Source organism: Triturus cristatus, chromosome 10, assembly GCF_964204655.1.
Source record: "Triturus cristatus chromosome 10, aTriCri1.1, whole genome shotgun sequence".
NCBI lineage: Eukaryota > Metazoa > Chordata > Amphibia > Caudata > Salamandridae > Triturus > Triturus cristatus.
Window position 1 is genome coordinate 1,213,455,539 of NC_140593.1, and position 22,076 is coordinate 1,213,477,614.

Below are 22,076 nucleotides of genomic sequence, written 5' to 3' on the forward strand. Positions count from 1 at the left end.
CACTACGCCACTGGAGTCAAGCTATCCTGGCTGATGACGGCTGATAGCCAGAAACCGGTCGTAGGATGCTTGATTCCGGTCCAGGGAAGACATGGCTTGGCAGTTCGGGCTGGACTGTTCCCATGAGGCACAGGGTCAAGACTGATTTGCATATGGCCATGTCTAAACTGGGGTGGTGTAGTGGGCAAAAGAACGATGGATTTAACCCAGATCGCTAGACTGGGGGAGAATGTATGCATTGTCAGCATTCCGTCCATCATTTGTTTGTTGTAACGCTTTTCGCCCTAAGTGGGATGGGTATTCCCAGACGTGGGACCCGTGCTCACTACGCCACTGGAGTCAAGCTATCCTGGCTGATGACGGCTGATAGCCAGAAACCGGTCGTAGGATGCTTGATTCCGGTCCAGGGAAGACATGGCTTGGCAGTTGGGGCTGGACTGTTCCATGAGGCACAGGGTCAAGACTGATTTGCATATGGCCATGTCTAAACTGGGGTGGTGTAGTGGGCAAAAGAACGATGGATTTAACCCAGATCGCTAGACTGGGGGAGAATGTATGCATTGTCAGCATTCCATCCATCATTTGTTTGTTGTAACGCTTTTCGCCCTAAGTGGGATGGGTATTCCCAGACGTGGGACCCGTGCTCACTACGCCACTGGAGTCAAGCTATCCTGGCTGATGACGGATGATACCCAGAAACCGGTCCTAGGATGCTTGATTCCGGTCCAGGGAAGACATGGCTTGGCAGTTCGGGCTGGACTGTTCCCATGAGGCACAGGGTCAAGACTGATTTGCATATGGCCATGTCTAAACTGGGGTGGTGTAGTGGGCAAAAGAACGATGGATTTAACCCAGATCGCTAGACTGGGGGAGAATGTATGCATTGTCAGCATTCCGTCCATCATTTGTTTGTTGTAACGCTTTTCGCCCTAAGTGGGATGGGTATTCCCAGACGTGGGACCCGTGCTCACTACGCCACTGGAGTCAAGCTATCCTGGCTGATGACGGCTGATAGCCAGAAACCGGTCCTAGGATGCTTGATTCCGGTCCAGGGAAGACATGGCTTGGCAGTTCGGGCTGGACTGTTCCCATGAGGCACAGGGTCAAGACTGATTTGCATATGGCCATGTCTAAACTGGGGTGGTGTAGTGGGCAAAAGAACAATGGATTTAACCCAGATCGCTAGACTGGGGGAGAATGTATGCATTGTCAGCATTCCGTCCATCATTTGTTTGTTGTAACGCTTTTCGCCCTAAGTGGGATGGGTATTCCCAGACGTGGGACCCGTGCTCACTACGCCACTGGAGTCAAGCTATCCTGGCTGATGACGGCTGATAGCCAGAAACCGGTCCTAGGATGCTTGATTCCGGTCCAGGGAAGACATGGCTTGGCAGTTCGGGCTGGACTGTTCCCATGAGGCACAGGGTCAAGACTGATTTGCATATGGCCATGTCTAAACTGGGGTGGTGTAGTGGGCAAAAGAACAATGGATTTAACCCAGATCGCTAGACTGGGGGAGAATGTATGCATTGTCAGCATTCCGTCCATCATTTGTTTGTTGTAACGCTTTTCGCCCTAAGTGGGATGGGTATTCCCAGACGTGGGACCCGTGCTCACTACGCCACTGGAGTCAAGCTATCCTGGCTGATGACGGCTGATAGCCAGAAACCGGTCGTAGGATGCTTGATTCCGGTCCAGGGAAGACATGGCTTGGCAGTTCGGGCTGGACTGTTCCCATGAGGCACAGGGTCAAGACTGATTTGCATATGGCCATGTCTAAACTGGGGTGGTGTAGTGGGCAAAAGAACGATGGATTTAACCCAGATCGCTAGACTGGGGGAGAATGTATGCATTGTCAGCATTCCGTCCATCATTTGTTTGTTGTAACGCTTTTCGCCCTAAGTGGGATGGGTATTCCCAGACGTGGGACCCGTGCTCACTACGCCACTGGAGTCAAGCTATCCTGGCTGATGACGGCTGATAGCCAGAAACCGGTCCTAGGATGCTTGATTCCGGTCCAGGGAAGACATGGCTTGGCAGTTCGGGCTGGACTGTTCCCATGAGGCACAGGGTCAAGACTGATTTGCATATGGCCATGTCTAAACTGGGGTGGTGTAGTGGGCAAAAGAACGATGGATTTAACCCAGATCGCTAGACTGGGGGAGAATGTATGCATTGTCAGCATTCCGTCCATCATTTGTTTGTTGTAACGCTTTTCGCCGTAAGTGGGATGGGTATTCCCAGACGTGGGACCCGTGCTCACTACGCCACTGGAGTCAAGCTATCCTGGCTGATGACGGCTGATAGTCAGAAACCGGTCCTAGGATGCTTGATTCCGGTCCAGGGAAGACATGGCTTGGCAGTTCGGGCTGGACTGTTCCCATGAGGCACAGGGTCAAGACTGATTTGCATATGGCCATGTCTAAACTGGGGTGGTGTAGTGGGCAAAAGAACGATGGATTTAACCCAGATCGCTAGACTGGGGGAGAATGTATGCATTGTCAGCATTCCGTCCATCATTTGTTTGTTGTAACGGACAGAGAGGACCAGCAGGCACATGGAGGAGCCATAAGTCCACCACGAGGTGCACCCTGGCCCCGGTGTCACTGCACCTGCTGCACTTTTGATAGCTGCGCCTATGCTGTCTCTGCCTCCAGCCCTCAAGGGGGAGGGGGGGGCTCCATGCCTCCTTCTCCTTAAGGAATCTGTGGCCCTCGCGGTCAGAGGGTATCTGTCAGTAGCCTTCTGAGGAATTACCTACGGGGTTCTGGAACTGGGGTGTGCACTAGTGTCCAAACCAGGGACATTTTAAGGATTTGGGGGGCCCTGAGTCAAACGTATTTTGGGGGCCCCTTCTTTTAAATTAGAGCCATTTTACCATTTTCAGCGCTTTCATGCCCTCTTTGGCCAGGTCACGGACAGTGCACAGACACACTCGTCCACATTCCAAATGTGTTCACATCTAATATTCGGGGATAGTGGTGTGTGATTTCAATATTGCAAGGCAGCAGAAGCTCACTAATATCACTGCAAATAATCTCTGTGACACCCTCCCATTTCTCATATGTGAGGTCCTGTCTTGATTTAAATAAACTTTTTTATGTATGTTGCATGAAATATAAATACAAATTTCTCTGCAAAATGACTGTAATACACTCACTCTTCACCTACATTAAAAATAAATTAAAGCAAAAAGGTATTTGAAACAAGCTATTTAAGAATCACTTAAGGTCATCAGGGCAAGACTCTGCAGAACAGAGCTGGTTCTATCAGAGACCCCTGAAAGGCTGGGCCCAGGGCCGGAGCCCACTTTACCCATTCCTTAAAGCTCTCTGATCCAAACTGTACCTTCCCGCAGTATGGTGGTGGTGGTGGTGTTGGGGGGGTGGGGGGTGGGCACCAGCACTGTTCTCCTTACGCAAAAGACAGTAAATATTCCCTTGATGCAACTGAAGGATGTGTAAAATAGAAGCTGGTGCGAGGAGGGCTTGGCCAGGCTTGTGCCAAGCATCCACACGCCCACAACAAGCTGGCAGGGTTTCTACTCTCTCTCCAATCAGGCTCCAAGACCCTCCCTGTACCAAAGTCCCGGGAGACCCTACACTAAGACCCGCCGGCGCATATTTTGTGTTCATCTGTAAATACTCCTCGTGCCTCCAGCCTGTTCTTTGTTTGGATGCCAACGTGGTTTTGCACCATCTCATCCTTATGCCTGCTGAGGGGAGGGTCTGAGTGCCAGCCGGGCAGCAGGCAAGGTGCTACCCACGTCCCGCTCACTACTACAGGGCGCCTCTTCTCAGGCCACGGGGGACGCCTCTTTTTGAAACAAACATCTTCCTGTAAACTAAACCAGCGCCTTGGGTTGAAAGGGTTTATGGCCCAGATGGCAGATGTTGCAAAGACTGTGCCCTCCACCCTTCTTAGGTCGAAGCCTACCAGACAGCACAGCTGTCGCGCTGTCTGGTTTGCTAAAGACATCTTGGGGACATTCTGAAAGCTTCCCTGGGAGTGCATTCCGCCCATGGCTCACCATTGGCTGTGTGTTTTGTGATTCACAGTTGCTTGCTTTCTATTTGCTGGCTTTATTTGTTTAAGGCTCTCCAGTTCATGTTTGTCCCTTCCCTTGCCCAAACCCTATTTACTGTATTCTTTCACCAGTACAGAATTTCTGTGAACTGGCCTTCAAATCTTGTTCTTATCTTGTCACATTTGCAGTGCATTCAAAGACAGAGGTCAAATGTCAGGCTATGTCTTCCAGGGACCTTGGTGTTTACTTTTCTTTCTCTGACTTCAAATTGAGAGGATTTATGTAACAATCATGCTGAGTACTGGGGTTGTGCTGAATGATGTAATTGTTTTTCTAACACACAACAAAATGTAAATGTCTGCAAATGAAGCACATTTCTTAGTACGTCTCAAGAGTGGTGGAAACAAATATTTAAATACAATCATAACAAATCAATACACTAGGTGAGCCCATGTCCACACATTATCATTTGTGTGCTGTATACTTTTGTCAATAAAACAGCATGTCTGTGCAAATGTAATGGTCATTTCAACTGAAGATGTGTTGTCTGTAATGGCAGTACAGTACCGCACCATGCAAATTCCACTTTACCCTACTCCACTCTAATCTACGCCACTCCACTCTATGCCTCTCTCCTCTACACCACACTAATCTCTGCCAATGTACTCTACGATGTGCCACTCTACACCACTCTGCACCACTCTACTCTGCACCACTCCACTCTCCGCCATTCTACTCTACGCCAATGCACTCTACTCCACACTACTCTACTATGTACCAGTGCACTCTTTGCCACTGCACTATACACCACTCCACTCTGTTCCACTCCACTCTGCAACAAAGCACTCTATGCCACTACACTCTACAGCAATGCATTCTACTCTATACCACTCCACTCTACGCCAGTGCACTCTGTGCCAATCCACTCTACACCACTCTAATCTACTCTACACCACTCTAATCTACTCTGCACCACTAGGCCACTATTCTTTACACCACTGTACTCTAACATGCACCATTCAACTCTGACCCAATTTACTTCACACCACTGCACTCTACTCTGCCCCACTTATGCCCCGCTATGGCAATGCACTCTATGCAACTACACTCTACACCACTCTACGCCACTGCACTCTACCCTACACCGCTTCACTCTATGCCACTCTACTCTGTAAAACTGCACTTTCCACCACTGAACTCTACACCACTCTACTCTGCACCACTGCACTCTACTCTGTGCTACTCTACTGCACTCTACTCGAATGCACTGTACACAACTACACCCTACATCGCTCCACTCTATGCCACTGCACTCAATGCCAATCCACTCAAAGCCATTCTAATCTATTCTGCATCACTTTACTCTATGACACTCTACTCTATGCCACTAAACCCTACACCACTCTATTCCACTCTGCACCATTCCACTTGATGCTACTCCACTCTACGTCACTGCAATCTACCCTGCGCGACTCCACCCTACTCTATTCTACACCACTGCACTCTAGACCACTTTACTCAAAACCCAATGCACTCTACACCACTGCAGTCAATGCCACTCTACTTTACACTAATGCACTCTATGCCACTCTACTATATACTAATGCACTCTACAACATTGCACTCTCTGCCACAGAACTCTATGCCACTCTATTCTGCACCATTCTGATCAGCACCACTCTACTTTGCACCACTGCACTCTATGCCACCTCACTTTATTCTACATCACTCTACTATAAGCACCTCTACTACACTCTACACCAATGCACTGTACCACTAAAACACTCTATGTTATACATTCTGCACCCCTATACTCTATGCCAATCCACTCAACGCCACTCTAATCTACTGTGCACCACTGCACTCTATGACACTGCACTCTACGCTCTACTCTACTCTACTCTACTTTATGATCTAAAGGTAATGTGGGAGGTACCCTTCTTTGGAAAAGGGATGGGTATATGGACTCAAAAAAACAAAAGTTCCCTTCTCCTGTTGATGTGGTTAGGAAGAGATTATCTCCTCCTGGGCCTCTCTTTTCTCAACGTGAGAAAATGGGACTAAGAGTGCGATAGAGTCTTATGCAGGTTACCAAATTTACAATAGAGTAATTCAATGCTTTGTGATTACACAGTCAAACGAAACAACTACACAGATGCAAAGGAATAAGATGTTTACCTATTTTATTAACCAGTGCGTTCTTCATTATTCATCCATATCAGTTAAAACACTTTTCCATGTTATTTATTAAAACAAATATACAATACATAATAATAAAACAAAGATATTTTGAAAAAAGACTGTCGACGCGGCGTTTCGGTGTTCTAAAATATCATCACCTTCTTCAGGACAACAATTTCCAATTATAAAAACATCTAGACAAAAACATGAACATTGAATTATTGTAAAGAAAAAACTGGTATTCTTATGGTTATATTACTTTGCTCGTTTTCAGAAAATACATGCAACAATCTAACAAACTTTTCTTTTGACATTGTATATTCATACAACCATCTATTTATCCCCACTTTATCTTAAGAACGGCTCCTTAATTCATTTAGGGTCTAACCCCTTTCATTAGACCAAAGTTGTTCTACCACAATTGTATAACTTACTTTACATTAAAACATCTCTATACCATGGAGAAGAACATCATCAACACTGTTGGATATATATTTACAAATAATCATTCTAATATTTGGTAACCTGTAGACAGTATCATGTCGATCACTCTCCTTGGGAGAGGGTTTTTCTTTTAACTGTTATTTCTATCCCTGAAAGACTGTACGTTTTGTTGCATACCTGAATTTCGTACTGTTTTGAAGCCTCAATCAATCGGCAAAAGATATTATTGCAATCCTTCAGTACTTTCGGATAAGAGATAGAATGGTGCTACAAAGAGAAAGAGGGGCTGGTAACTTAGTCATCTCTAAATGTTTTTATGACTTATATTAATAAAACTTAATCATCAGGCTTCTTAATTGTCGTGTTGAGGAAAAAAGACCTTTTAGTTGCCTCTTATTCATAAGTTTCTCTGTATCCTCACTCAGTATTTTCACCGTGTATGGCTGTCTTCTAATGTTATTGGATTCTGTTTAACTGACAGAGAGGATTTACATATAATAGGAAAATTAAGATCTATTCTCACCATCCAATTTTATTGCATCTCTAAGTTATTCATTTAACATTTGATATCAAGGGTATATAGATCTAGGTACCTTGTTGTCTAGAGTGCGTTTTATATCTCGCTATCTCAATTTACTTCAAACTTCTTGTTTCTAACTTCATTCAAGGAAGTCTGTTATCTGCCGAAAAAATTGTTTATTTCTATTAGTCAGCGCCACCTAATACATCGTTCAATTTTATATCCTATTCTAGTTATTCCAGGCTTCATTATTCACCCCTTATCTTATTCATTTCTGAGGAATATATGTGGGACGGACTCTACTTAGTTAGGTTCCTCTCTATATGAACTAACACATCTTGTTTTACCAGATAGTATTTTTTTTCTTTTTATAAAAAAAAAGGATTTTTTGGCATGGTCCCTTTTTTGGCTTTGTGTTACCTTCGTGGAGATGGTTCTTGCCTTTTCCTCTTTACCACCCTTTTTATCCTTTTTAAAATGGGGTGTCTCATCTAAGTCTTGTCAGATCATTAACTAAGGAAACAAAACATAACTTTATTACCAAAAGGTTCCCATTTTTTTAAATATACCTTCAAAAAATATAGTGGGGAGCCTAGGCTCACTCTAGAACTTACTTGCGAAAGGGAAGATAATTTCCTGTAGACGTCTGTCCTGCTGGCCTCTCAAGTCTCCAACTGATTTTTGGAAACTTTAGGTCTTCTTTTTATACTCTACTTTATGCCAGTGCACTCCACCCCACTCTACTATGCATTACTGCACTCTTCGCCACTGCACTCTACACCACTCCAGTCAAGGCCACTTCACTCTACTCTGCACATCTCCACTCTGCACCACCCCACTGTATGCCACTCTACTCCGAAACACTGCACTCTACGCGAATGCATTCTATGCCTCTACCCTATGTCACTCCACTCTACCCCAATGCACAATACTCTGTACAACTCCACTGTATGCCAGTGCACTGTATGCCACTCTAATCTACTCTGTACCACAGCCCTCTATGCCACTCTACTCAATGCTCTAGTATGCACCACTCCACTCTACTTTGCGAGAATTTACTCTACACCACTGCACTGTAAGGCATTGCACTCTACTATGCCCCCTCTATGCCACTCTATACCAATACATTCTATGCCAGTACACTCTACGCCACTCTATTCTGCATCACTCCACTCTACACCACTGCATTCTGCCCTGCACCACTGTATTCTGCCCTGCACCACTCCACTCTGCTCTGTACCACTCCATTGCACTCTACTGTGCCCCACTCTATGCCAACACACTCTATGCCACTATACTCTACGCCACTCTACTCTGCATCACTCCACTCTTCACCACTGCATTCTGCCCTGCACCACTGCATTCTGCCCTGCACCACTGCATTCTGCCCTGCACCACTCCACGCTGCTCTGCACCATTCCATTGCACTCTACTATGCCCCACTCTATGCTATACACTCTATGCCATTACACTCTACACCACTCTACTCTGCATCACTCCACTGTACACCACTGCATTCTGCCCTGCACCACTGCATTCTGCCCTGCACCACTCCACGATGCTCTGCACCATTCTATTGCACTCTACTGTGCCCCACTCTATGCCACTACACTCTATGCCACTCTACTCTGCATCACTACATTCTACATCACTGCACTCTACCCTGCACCACTCCACTCTACTCTACACCACTCCACTCTATGCCACCATACTCTGCAATACTGCACTCTCTACCACTGAACGTTACGCTACTCTACTCTGTACCACTGCACTCTACGCTGCACAACTCTACGCCACTTTAAGGCACTCTGCGCCAATGCACATATTCCACTACACATTGCTCTCTAAGCCAGTGTAATCTACTCTGCACCATTGTACTCTACAACACTCTACTCTATGCCACTGCACTCTATGCCACTCTATTCCACCCTGCACCATTCCACTCCATGCCACTCTATTCTACTTCGCTGCACTCTACGCCACTGCACTCTATGCCCATGCACTCTGCACCACTCTACTCTACACTACTGCACTCTGACACTCTACTCTGAAACACTGCACTCTCCGCCACTGAACTCTATGCCATTCTAATCAGCACCACTCTAGTGTGCGCCCCTGCACTCAATGCCACTGCACTCTATGCCACCTCACTTTACACTGCACCACTCTACTCTGCACCGCTGTACTCTACGCCACTCTGCTGCACTGTACGCCAATGCACTCTACCGCCAAAACACTCTATGTCATATACCCTATGCAACTACACTCTATGCAAATCCCCTCTACGCCTCTCCACTCTTCTCTGCACCACTCTACTCTATGCCAGTGCACTCAACCCCACCCTACTATACACCACTGCATCCTTCGCCACTGCACTCTACTCCACTCCATTCTAGACCACGCGAATCTCCTTTTCACAACTCCACTCTGCATCACTTCACTGTATACCACTCTACTGTGCCACGCTGCACTCTGTACCACTTCACTCTATGCTAATGCGCTTTACACCACTACTCTATGCCACTGCACTCTAACCTGCACCATTCCACTCTACGCCACTTCACTCCACTCTGAAACTATTTACTCTGTGCCACTCCACTGTACGCCACTACACTCCATGCCACTGCACTCTATGCTGCGCCACTCTACACCCCTCTGCTCTACACCACTTCGCTCTACGCCAAAGCACTTTCCACCACTTTACCCGAAACCAATGCACTCTACGTCGCTAGACTCTACTCTATGCCACTGAATTCTACCCTACTACATGCTGTGCCACTGCACTCTGAGTCACTCTACTCTGTGCCACTTTACTCTGTGCCACTTTACTCTGCTGCACTCTATGCCACTACCACACTGCACTCTACTCTGCACCACTCTATACCAATGCACTATTTAGTCCTTTCGCCACACCTCTCTAACCTATTCTGCACCACTGCATTCCACACCTCTCTATGCCATTGAACTCTATGTTAGTCTACTCTACACCTCAGCACTCTACCTTACACCACCCCACTCTACCCTATGTCACACTACTGTATTCCACTTAACTCTACTCTGAAACAATCTACTCTACGCCATTGCACTCTACACCACTGTGCTCCATGGCACTCAATTCCCCTCTCCGCAACTCCACTCTACGCCACTTCAATCTACTCTGCGCCACTCTACTCTACACCACTGCACTCTATGCCAATGCAGTCTGAACTACTTTACACAAAGCCAATGCACTCTACTTCACTGCACTCGACACTAATCTACTCTGCACCACTGTATTCTACGTCACTTCACTCTAAGCCACTCTAGGACACTACACTCTATGATGCTCTGCTCCATTAAACTCTGCTTCACTCTACACCACTTCACTCTACAAGAATATATTTACTCCACTCTACGACACTACTCCACTCTGCGACCCTCTAGGCAACTCCCTCTATGCCACTCAATGCCACTTTACTCCACCGTATTCTACGACACACTACTCAACTATGCTCCACTGCACTGTATCTCACTGCACGCCACTTGACTCTACTCCACTCTATGCCACCCCCCTCTCCTACATTACTCCACTCTATGCCACTCCACTCTGTGACAATTTACTCTGCTCTACTCTACGCAACACCCTCCACACCACTCCACTCTGTTCTACATCACTCCACGACACTCTATGTCACTCCACACTACACCACTCAACTCTACGATAGTCTACAATATTCTACCCCCTCCATGACACTGCACAACACTCTACACCATTCCACTCCACAACACTCAGTTCTACTCTACACCTCTCTACGCCACTCCACAACACTCCACTCTACTCCACTTTACGACACTCCACTCTCCATTACCCCACTAGCGTTATGCCATGCTGCACAGCAGCCACGCTGGTGCACAACATGGCTAAAACATATTGGCAAAGCCAATTGCTCTTGCATAGGCCAAACCTTTTGGCTTTGCCAGTGATGCCAACAAATTCAACATCACTAGGGGTGAATGTGAAATGTTCTGCCAAGTTCCATATCCGACTGCAACCTGTTGACTGTAAATCTGTTGTAGGATGGCTTCTTCAGACTACAGGCCCCACAATGCACTGGGTTAGCAGTGCCTATGGATGGCGAGTAAGACTGGAGCGAAGTCAGTAACTGTTTGTTGTACATTCTCGTGCAATTTGCCGCAGACCAGCAAGTCTCTGCCAGCTGTACCGCCCCCTCTATGGGCTGCACCTTGTTCTGGGGTACCTGCCTCGCCTCTGGTGTGAATTTCACCCCCGCCCCCTCCCCCATTGCATACCTATTCAGCACCCCTTCAGTTGGGCATGGTTGCCTGGTGAGGGCTTTTGGACAGAAGAGCCTAGCTGGGCCCGGGGGAGGTGCCCTCGTGAGCTGCCTTGATGTGGGCGAGCTGGCCGCCCATCCGTGACCATGCCAGCTGTATATATAGACGCGGGCACATACCTGCATTAGACGCGCCTCCCGGCTTCCCAGCAGGGGATAGACACATTCCATCCTGCACAAAAAAGACGCCACGTATACGGACATCTTTTTATAGCTTTTCGGCACCCCACCTATTACACAGGGCTGGTGGTCCAGGCTGTTGGATAAGGGGAGCCCCTGTGACTAGCAGATGCCGCGGAAGGGCCAGAAGGGCTGGGACAGTGTCATTCCCGTTAAGGGCAGCACACCCTTGGGCTTGCAGGGTGATAAAAAACACGGCATGTATGGTACGGACAGGCTGCGCGTGTGAAATGCCACAGCCCGAAGGGTACCTTGGCTGTGGCAGGGCAGCAGTTTTAGGATGCCACCCTGGAGGGAAACCCTGCCACCCTGTTCCCTGGCAATTGGCCATGTTTGCTGCTTACAGTCACAGCGGGGCACCACTCACAGCTCGCGCTTTGTCCTAGACCTCATCCCCGTCTATAGGGGGGCAGGGGTTGTTGGTCGGTGGCTGTTAAGTCTTGGCCACCCTCCTGACCTTGCATCAGCCTGGCCATGTAGAGGGTCGCAGAGGGAAGATCGTCAGACGGGTGTGGGCATGCTGCCCAAGTCCCAGAATGGCACCGGACCTTCCTCGCGCCAACCATAGACTGAGGGTGGATGTTTGTGGCCAGAGCAGACCACCACGTGGCCTGCAGACGCCCTTGAGCTTCGGCCAAGCGCTATAAATACGTGTCATGCTGTTGAAGATGGCGGCCGGATGCTCTCACCGCAGGGGATCTCCCGCCTCCGCGTGGCCTGGCGCGGAGGAGCCGCGGTACTCCTGCCCTGGTTCAGGCTGCGCCTCCCAAGAAGGCTGTGGCCACCTGTGCGCTTCCAGCAGTGGTGCCAAGGTTCGTAGGGGCTGCGAGGAGACCGCACCCTTCCTGCTGCATGCCTCAGGCGGCCCTGCAGCGCCTCAAACCCCCGGCTACACGGGCCTTCTTCGACCAATTCACGCACTGTGAAGGGATAAACATTTTTATTGGACTCCTATGTTTTACTTAATAAATATGACGTGTTTAGCCCCCATCCTGCTCCCCCCAGCTGTGTAGTAGCAAGATTGGATTAGGGGCTCCACCCCTCGCATCTCCGTCCATCCCCCTGAGGAAATCAGACCGGATCGGGGATAGAGGGTGCACTTTCTGTCTGGCCCCCTCTCAAGAGGGGCGCAGATGGTAGGGGGTGCAATCCCATTGAAGCACCCTGCCCTCTGGATAGAACACTGAGGTTCAAGGTGGCGGCCATCTTTGGTCGGGGAGTGATTACTCTTTGTGGATCCCACTTATACATGGTCCCATACTCCCCGAGTCGGTAACCCTAAATCTGCTGTACCAGGGGCCTGAAAGTAACCCCCGAGTCGGGTGAGACCGTCACCGCCCCCTTCCACCACCACTGTAGAGGTGAGCTATTTGTGGTACTACCTGTGGCTTGGTTATCAGGCTTCCCTTTTGGCCAGTTGAATGCTGTAGGCTTTGGAGGTGAAAGTGGTAGGGCAATAGCAAAATGGAATCTAAGACACCCGACCACCGGAAGGGGTGCACAAAAACACCAGGGCAGGGAGGGAGACCCGTGACTGGGCACCAATGAGCGTTATCAAAGCATTTTCTGCAAGATAATACTGCCTATGAAAGACAGCATATGACAGGCCAGACCCTCCACTCCTCGATTCTGATTGGATGGTACGATAAATAGAAGAATTGAGGGGAAGATTTACAAGCCCCTTGCAAAACTTTTGCGTCGCTGTTGCGTCACTTTTGTGACTCAGCGGCGGCGTAAACAATGCGGCCAATTTACAACGTGACGCATCTAGGGAGATGTGTAACGTTGTAAAGCCCTGCAACACATTATACCTGCGTCAGGCATAATGTATGCAGGGTAGGCGTTCCCACGCAGGAAAGCCTCGTAGAAGGGATGCACTGAAATCTACAAGATTCTAGGATGCCGCTGCATCAAAACCTTATGCCTGCTTGAAGCAGGCGTAAGAAGTGACGCAGCACAATGACGATAGGCCTCCCCATGCATTGCTGGAGTTGGGTTGTGCTTGTGACACGACTCCAGCAATGCGTGAATTTTGCGCCAACAGATGCATCAGAATTTCTGACGCATTTGTCAATCCTTGCACAATGGTGCGCCGTATTGTAAATACGACTCATGGTGGCGCAAGGGGATCGCAGGCTGCTGCAGGGAAATTGACGTATCTCTACAGATGCGTCAGTTTCTTGTAAATCTTCCCCACAGTGATTTGTAACTGAAAATGTCGGAGTACATTCCCCTCCAACCAGTGCAGCGGTTCACATCCTCAGCCCGCTCTTCTTGGCGCTCTCTGCGTGGCCTTTGACCTTTTTAAGGTCTCGCCTTGCTATCGCGTAAGCGATCGCAAAGCGAGACTATTGTAAGGGGGTTTTAAAAGTGCTCCCAAAAAGCGGATTGCATGGCTAGCATGCGCACAATCACGCGCATCGTGCCGCCATGCAATCTGCTTTTTGGGAGCACTTCAAAGGCTCCGCTCCCATGCCTGGAATGCGCTCCCCTGTCCCCAAGCGCGCGCGTGCCATGCTCCGCCGGGATTGTTTTTTTTTTTAAACTTTAAGCGCGAGGCGCCCGTGCGGCCAATGCTTGGTTTTTTTGTAATATAAAATCGGAAATTCCTTGCAAAGTAGGTTGGATGTTTTGGAAAAAAGCATTACGTAGTGTTGGCACAGTTTCACGCAACATACTTGTAGCCGCAGCTGTCTGTTGAAGAAAAATATGTTTTACGAGACCTGCAGTCTATTTTCTGGTTTACCTGGGGTGAAGAAACAGATCTGTTGCGCAGGACACTTTCCTCCTCAGAGTGGACGATGGTGCCTCTCGCATCTTTTCCTGCTGAGTGTAGCTATCTTTAAGGTTTGTTACAGTGGAACCCTCCATGTCATTACAATGTGTATTCAGTGATTTATTTTTGCGTAGTTGCAGAAAGTGGTCACCAGCACTCATTTTTTGAGGATTGGGACTTATGCACAAAAGCGTGTGTAATTTGTGAGATTACTGCATATGTGTTTTATTTGTATGTGATGTGCTTGGCTATGCTTTTTGCCTTTGAAATGTGTATTTTTTGACACCATCGCTTTATCATCTGTGTGTGCTTTTGTGTGTGATATGTCAAGATGTCTATATGTGATGTGTGTGTTAATTAATATGTCGTGCTAAGTATAAACTCTCTGTCATACTCTTCCTTTGGATTAATTTTTCTGCAGTTTCATATAGTGCAACTCAACTCAAACGTATTGGAGCGCTTTACATGAGCACCAGTTACATTAGACAAGGGCACATTCATTTTTATAGACGTGTGATTCTTGTTTGATGGAGCAATGTGTGTGCCTGTGTGTAATGTGTTTGAGAAAAGTGGTATATGTGTGTAGTAAGTGATTAGTGGAAACTGGTTATATATGCATATTCCTGGTTACTCGTATGTGATAGGTATGTGTATCTGTTGTAATATAATTCATTGCAGTTGGGTGGTATCTGTGAGTGTGTGGTGTGTATGCCAGTGAGTCTAGCACTTTCGGCTCATGAAGCAGACAGTCTTTGCTGATGTCCCTGCTTTCTTTATTATCCTTCTTAGTGCTGCCTGCATCTCACACATGGGTGCCATTGTGGTCTGAGGCGCTTTCCCAGAGCAGTCCCCCTTGCCCCCTCAGCAATAACAGCCCGAGAAGTCATTAGGGCCGCAGTGCAACATGGTGCAAAGTAAATAAATAACGGTGGGTCCAAGACCATGGATATAAAAAAAATTGCAAATATATCAAATGGTCAATTTATTCAATCTCATATAAAAAAAACATTTAAAGCAATGTGACAGCACAGTGGGTGTGTGGTGAGAAATATGCTTGATGCTCTCATACAAGTGATTCACACATGTGACAAGACTAAAAGTGTGTATCAAGTAACAACATGGACCATTTTATTCCTATGTTATGTACTATCAAATTGGCTCCATAGAAGTAGTCAACGACATTTAGATAAATAGAAGGTCATCATCAGGACACTAAGAATACATCAACCCGAGGAAAAACAAGCATTTGCAATGCAATAGGTCTCACATTAAAGTTTGAGCTATTGGTGTTGCATTATTTGCAATGCCAATAGCTCAAACTTTAATAATGCGAGACCTATTGCATTGTAAATGCTTGTTTTTTGTTGCAATCTATTATAATTTCAACAAAAAGAGACAGAATCCGCATAGAGAGTACAGAAATAAACCTTTGCCACTAGTACACCTGATAGATCCAGATAAACACATCTCACTGCCCAATACATTTACTTACAGTTGCAGCATATACGATTTTCGGCGGGCCAATCTGTCAGTTGGTGTTCACAAGGTGACAGAAGAATATGAGAAAGAAGAAAGGCTCAGAAGAAAAGAAAACAAAGAAAAGAAAGTGACTGACACTGCCCGCCCAGCTTCCTGAACACGTGCCTATTTGGAGAGAGCGGAGCACGACAACGCCTAGTTTCTGCCCATAGACAACGCCTCATGTATTTTAGCATTCTACAACTCAACCTATGAAAGAACGTGTATGCGCGTGCGCGCCTCAGTTGAGGATACTAAGAATAAGGCTGTGATATTGTTCGGAATGGTTGCAAAGCTCCAAGGGGCCTCCTTTACATATCCTAGCAGGGCGACGAGTGGTGTGCGATCTAATCTGAGCCCCGTCATCTCATCTATAGCCTCCATAAACGCATCCCAATATCGCTGAATGTCAGGGCATTCCGATGCCAAATCTAAAGAGTTTGCTCAGGTGGTCGCACATCTGATGCATCGTGCCTTTTCCAGGAGCATTTCTTCAACACATTCTTGGTCCTGCTATTTTTGAGCCTTGGTGGCTTTCATCTGACCTTCTTCACCGTACTGCTCACGATCCTGCTCTGCTATGACCTACGTGGCTGTCGTTTGACGTTCTTCAGAGTGTCCTTGGTCCTTCTCTTATTGAACTTCAGCAGCTGTTGTTGACATCCTTTGATAAGTTGTATCCTAGGGGCCTGCCCAGCTCCTGCCATCTCTACGGAGATGATGGTTGGCAAGAAGTGTACCAGGGGTGCCCTGCTTCGGCCCAGGCAGCATCACTGATACAGTGCGTCTCGACCAACACTTAGTGAGCCCACCTGACAGACTGCCACTCCACATGAGCCTCTTTGCACGGTGGCCCATCAAACATGAACAACATGTATATTTGCTGCCTCTCTGAGAGCCCAGAGTTAGCCACACATGTCCTTGTCATAGTCATTATCAGACCGTGAGAGGACTAGCAATCGTTGGTAAGATGAGAAGTTTAGCAAACATTGAGAAGGTGAGAAGTTTAGCAGACATTGGGAAAATGAGAAGGTTAGCAAACATTGGGAAGGTGAGAAGTTAAGCAAACATTGGGAAGGTGAAAAGTTTAGCAAACATTGGGAAGGTGAGAAGTTTAGCAAACATTGGGAAGGTGAGAAGTTTAGCAAACATTGGGAAGGTGAGAAGTTTAGCAAACATTGGGAAGATGAGAAGGTTAGCAAATATTGGGAAGATAAGAATTCTAGCAAACATTGGGAAGATGAGAAGGTTTGCAAACATTGGAGAGAGGAGAAGTCCAGCAAACATTGGGAAGGTGAAAAGTTAAGCAAACATTGGGAAGGTGAGAAGTCCAGCAAACATTGGGAAGATGAGAAGTTTAGCAAACTTTGGGAAGGTGAGAATTTTAGCAAACATTGGGAAGGTGAAAAGTTTAGCAAACATTGGGAAGATGAGAAGTTTAGCAAACACTGGGAAGATGAGAAGTTTAGCAAACTTTGGGAAGGTGAGAATTTTAGCAAACATTGGGAAGATGAGAAGTTTAGCAAACATTGGGAAGATGAGAAGTTTAGCAACCATTGGGAAGGTGAGAAGGTTAGCAAACATTGGGAAGATCAGAAGTTTTGCAAACATTGGAGAGATGAGAAATTCAGCAAACACTGTGAAGGTGAGAAGTTTAACAACATTGGGAAGGTGAGAAGTTTAGCAAACATTGGGAAGATGAGAAGTGTAGCAGACATTGGGAAGATGAGAAGGTTAGCAAACATTGGGAAGATGAGCAGTTTAGCAAACATTGGGAAGGTGAGAAGTCAAGCAAACATTGGGAAGATGAGACGTGTAGCAAACATTGGGAAGATGAGAAGTTTAGCAAACTTTGGGAAGGTGAGAATTTTAGCAAACATTGGGAAGGTGACAAGTTTAGCAAACATTGGGAAGATGAGAAGTTTAGCAAACACTGGGAAGATAAGAAGTTTAGCAAACTTTGGGAAGGTGAGAATGTTAGCAAACATTGGGAAAGTGAAAAGTTTGGCAAACATTAGGAAGATGAGAAGTTTAGCAAACGTTGGGAAGATGAGAAGTTTAGCAACCTTTGGGAAGGTGAGAAGTTAGCAGCCATTGGGAAGAGAAGTTTAGCAAACATTGGGAAGGTGAGAAGTTCAGCAAACATTGAGCAGGTTAGCAAACATTGGAGAGATGAGAAGTTTAGCAAACATTGGGAAGATAAGAAGTTTAGCAAACTTTGGGAAGGTGAGAATGTTAGCAAACATTGGGAAAGTGAAAAGTTTGGCAAACATTAGGAAGATGAGAAGTTTAGCAAACATTGGGAAGATTAGAAGTTTAGCAACCTTTGGGAAGGTGAAAAGTTTAGCAAACACTGGGAAGATGAGAAGTTTAGCAAACATTGGGAAGGTGAGAAGTCCAGCAAACATTGAGAAAGTTATTAATTTATTTGAAAAGTTTTATAAAGCGCGAACAAGACCCAGGCAGGTATCAGAGCGCTGTACAAAGAGGAAAACTAACATTGACATGATGAAAACAGTATAATTACAATACGATCAAGCAACATTTTGGAAACCTGACACATGAAATTAAATGTGGATGCAAGGGAAGAAGAGGTAGCAATTGAGCAAACAGGTAAAAAGTAGATGGGGCCGAGCAGTTTTAGCATCAGACTTTTTCCAAATAGCATCGAACTATTTCCAAATAACAATGTAATACATTTTAAGCCCCAAGTAAAAATGATTGTCAAGTACATATATCAAACACATAATTGTCGCGCATACATTTCAACACACAAAGTTAAAGTGATTGGCAAGCACGAAAAAGCACAGTCTAGCAAATGACATAGGAGCTATTGCTGATGAAGTTCTTCCAGGAGTAGCCATTTGACCTGTTTTTTGAATGGAGCAGTCGAGGGGTTGGCTCTGATCTCCGTTGGAAGGGCATTCCAGATTCTTGGAGTCAGCCCTGAGAAGGTGCGATTGTAAGTTCTTTTTTTGTTGAATTTCGGTGGTTTCAGAAGGAGGGTATTTGAGCTTCTTAAGTTTCGCCTGGCTCTGGAAAGCACAAGTTTTTTTGCCAGGTAAACGGGGCTATTGAAGTGTACAGCTTTATGAGTCAGACAGGCTATTTTGAAGCGGATCCTTGCTTCAATGGGAAGCCAGCTAAGCTGGATTAAGTCAGGTGTAATATGATCATGCTATCTGGTACCTGTGATTAGTCTGGCACAGGTGTTCAGAATAGCTCTCAGCGGAGCTAACCTAGATTTAGGAAGCCCAGCTAGGGTCACCAAGCCATATTCTAGTCGTGGGATATCTAAGGATTGGACTGCTGATTCTATGTCCTCGGGAGGTAGGAAAGGTTCGATTTTCCTAAGAGTGTTGAGCTGATGATTGGCACTCCTAATGGTGGCACTGATGTGACCTTTCATGTTTAGAAAGTTGTCCAGGGTGACCCCTAAAGAGCAAGCAGAGTCCACCATTTCCGGGGTGCAGGTGAGGGCGGAGATTTCTTTGATCCAGTTTTGCGTGGGGGCCTTGTGGTTGCGGGGGGTAATCATGAAAAATTCTGTTTTGAGAGCATTAAGTAAAAAAATGGTTATGAGTTAACCATTCTTGAGTTTTTTGAAGCGCTCCATTAAGAGTTTTTATGTCATCTGGAGAAAAAATCTTCAAATATAGTTGAGTGTCATCCACGTACATGTGGTACTGAATGTTTGAATCGTTCAGAATGGCAGTTAGGGGTTGCATGAATAGATTGAAGAGCGTGGGCAAGAGTGCAGATCCTTGAGGTACCCCAATAGAGACCGTGGTGCTGGCAGCCAAAGATTGGTTGACTTTCATTCTTTGTGTTCGATTATGCAGGAAAGATGAGAACCAATTTAGGACAGGGCCATATAACCCCATCCTATATTGAAGAAGTCCAACCAAGTTATCATGTCTGATAGTGTCAAAAGCAGATGACACGTCCAGAAGAATTAGGAGACAAGGCGTATCTTGGTCAAGAGTTCTCAAGGCGTCATCGACAATGTGAGTTAGAGCAGTCTCCGTACTATGACCTGATCTAAAGCCTGATTGATGTTGGTCTAGGGGCAGAAATTTCTCGATGTGGTTGCATAGTTGTGTGTGAACGCATTTCTTGAGCAATTTCGCGAAAGACATGATGTTGGTAATCGGCCGGAAGTTATTGGGATCTGGTAGGTCTGCATTGGGCTTCTTGGGGATGGGTGTTGCTTGCCCCCTTTTAAGGCAGTCAGGAATCCTCCCCTGTAAGAGAGATTGTTGGATGATCCTAGACCAGAGAGATAGAATGGCCACATTGAGGTCTTTGAGCAACTTGGCGGGGAGTGGATCGCTGAAATGGTTGGATGGTTTAAGAGATGCCAAGGAGTGAGACACCTCCTCCAAATCCGGAAGTCGGAAGGTATTCCAGCAGCCATTGTTTTTGGGTGTGTACTTTGTGGGGTAAAGCATAGCACACACTGCTCTAGGCACAGACAAACCCAAGGAGCTCATAGGCAACAGGTTAGCAGCGGCACGTTGTAGCTCTCGCTCAATATTCCTAGCCTTTTCAGAAAAGTGCACAGAGAAATCCTCCTCACTGGGTCCAGGGGTTTTGATTGCTGGAATAGGATTGGCCTGTTGTTTGATGATATCAAACAGCTTCTTGGGACGGTTTTTAGCACTGTCAAGCTGATCTCTGAAATGTTCTGATTTAGCACTGCGAATGCATTTATTATAAGAGCTTCTCATCTTCCTTAACTGTTTGAGACTAGAGGTGGAGGGGGTATCTCTCCAAAGTCTCTCAGAGAGCCTCAGTTTGCGACGTGCGTCATTAAGGGCACCACTGAACCAAGGTTAGGATTGTTTGCAAGGAATCCTTTTGAGTTGCTTCGGGGCTGCAGAGTCGAGAATATTTGACATGGTGCTGAAGTAATGATCCGTCAGCTCTTCCAAATGATTCATGCTAGTGGGAGGTTCCAGAAGATTCTTGCTCATGTTGGATAGGTTAGCGATGTTGATGTCTCTCAGATTATGACTCAGTTGATTGATTTTGAGCGGTTGACCTTGTCTAAGTGATACCATTTCTTGAATGTGAAAGGGGATTTGGTGATGATCCGACCAATCACATGGTACTATGGCATCCAATTGAATGATGTGATCTCTAGCAATGATGAGGTCAGGGGTGGCGCCCTTGCAGTGGGTGGGTCCGTTGCAGGCCTGTATATAGTTGAGGACAGAGAGAAAAGTCTTAAAAGAGCAAACTAGTGGATCATTAGCGTCATTCCAGTGAAGGTTGAAGTCACCAGGGAAGATATGGTAAGGGTAGTGGGCTGAGCTGGTAGAGATGGATTCCATCAATTGTTCTACGAAAAGTAGGTTATCCCCTGGGGGATGATAGATCCAGTGAAGCACACACACAATCTTGCGCTTGTGCCGAATTTCAGTGACTAGGTGTTCGCAAGAGGACATCAGGTCCTATAAGTCTGCTTCAAAACGAGGTTGGATCAATAGATGCAAATGGTTAGCAAACATTGGAGAGATGAGAAGTTTAGAAAGCATTGGGAAGGTGAGAAGTCTAACAACATTGGGAAGATGAGAAGTTTAGCAAACATCGGGAAGATGAGAAGGTTAGCAAACATTGGGAAGATGAGAATTCTAGCAAACATTGGGAAGATCAGAAGTTTTGCAAACATTGGAGAGATGAGAGGTTTAGCAAACATTGGGAAGATCAGAAGTCTAGCATACATTCGAAAGATGAGAAGTTAGCAGACATTGGGAAGATGAGATATCCAGAAAAACATTGGGAAGTTGAGAAGTTTCGCAAACATTGGGAAGGTGTGAAGTCTAGCAAACATTTAGCAGGTTAGCAAACATTGGAGAGATGAGATGTTTAGCAAACATTGGGAAGGTGAGAAGAACAGCAAACATTGAGCAGGTTAGCAAACATTGGAGAGATGAGAAGTTTAGCAAACATTGGGAAGGTGTGAAGGTTAGCAAACATTGGAGAGATGAGAGTTTTTTTGTTTTTTTTATAAATATGTTTATTAACATTTTCTTAATTACATCACAAAAACATTGTTGAGCAGCGAAACATGGTAACATTTTCAATGTAGCA

The 22,076-nt window shown here is 46.2% G+C and overlaps 1 protein-coding gene across 1 annotated transcript in view; it reads right to left on the reverse strand.

Annotated features, from left to right (window-relative positions):
• Positions 1 to 6,194: 6,194 nt before the first annotated feature.
• The window catches only part of FAM50A (family with sequence similarity 50 member A), a 179,211-nt gene continuing 163,329 nt past the window's right edge, over positions 6,195 to 22,076 (reverse strand). The window contains exon 13 of the transcript XR_014969681.1: positions 6,195 to 6,402. The gene's annotated coding sequence lies outside the window, so the exon portion shown is untranslated. The remainder of the gene's footprint in view (positions 6,403 to 22,076) is intronic.